This window comes from Limulus polyphemus, unplaced genomic scaffold, assembly GCF_000517525.1.
Source record: "Limulus polyphemus unplaced genomic scaffold, Limulus_polyphemus-2.1.2 Scaffold376, whole genome shotgun sequence".
NCBI lineage: Eukaryota > Metazoa > Arthropoda > Merostomata > Xiphosura > Limulidae > Limulus > Limulus polyphemus.
In genome coordinates, this window is record NW_013665986.1 from 518014 (window position 1) to 519362 (window position 1349).

A 1349-nucleotide genomic window follows, 5' to 3' on the forward strand; every position below is an offset into this window, starting at 1 on the left:
CAACCATCAATCAAACCTTCATGTACATCAACTCAATCAAATGTAAAGGAAACCTTGAAGTAGTATATAATTTTGCAAACCTACATTTAGAAAAATCAAGGTCGTGAAGGAATTAAAAAGAAAAATTATCTTAAAAAAGATTTACGTAAAAAAATCTACTGAAAATGGGTAAGTGAATATAAACTATATAAAAAGTGGAATATAATATTATTTGCAGTATTTATATTGGCTAATAGATGGCGCTACATTTATATAATTTATCAATAATGTTTATAACAATTTGTTTATTATGTATAATAGTATGTATATATGTAAATTTACTTATTTTTAGTTAGAACGATTTCATTTGACAATAGAAAACATTGTAACATCTAAACTTATGTTGAATTTTTTAAAGACGTTTTTCAGGAGTTTTACTCCACATAAAATGCGCCCCCGAATGGCGCAGCGGTGTGTACAGACTTGCACGTTAGAAACCAGGTTTCAATATCGGTGGTGGACAGAGCACAGATAACCTATTGTGTAATTTTGTGCTTAACTACAAACAAACAAACAAGAAAAACCTATCTGAAAATAGCAAACAAAAAGTGTATAATGATAACAAAGAATAAGTATTTGATAATTAATTCTACATATTTTATAAATTCAGTACTTTGTCGAAACGGTTTCAGTAACGGTTTCTTAACAGTACAACACGTTTTATACAAGTAGATATAATTACGTAATTTTATAGTGGCGTGCCAAAAGATAAATATATATCATAATACAATACGTGCTAAGGTAATACAGTAGGTTTAAATTTACGTTTTACTTCATTTTTTTCAAACTGTAAGCCGTTTAATGTTGTGCTAGGCAATATAAATCATAACATCAAAAACAAATTTTTTATACCTTGGCTAAAAACGGCAAAAGTGAAAACATTAAGTTATATTAATTTCTATAATTGCGACTATGATACATTCTCTAAAATATAAAGCATATTTTTGACTCTAAATTTGTGAAATAATTGGAACACCCAAACTAAAAACACATTTTATATGGATGTAAACCTCATCTCACATACTTATTCGTAAATGGAATATAAACTGTTACTGAAGAGAAATTGAAGTTATGACACTTAACTGAAAATCTTATTTCTAGAATACTTCTGTTTTTAGAAATTCAATACATTCTTTGATAATTCCTTTAATATGTTGAATATTTCACATTCAGCAGACATTTTTCCTTTTTCTGCGTAGTCGTTGTATTCATTGTCCATTTTAATACTAGTGTTTAATTTCGTAGCTGTAATATGCCTAATTATTTGATGAAGAAGATCGAGGGTTTTATGTTATACTAATCCTTTGTCT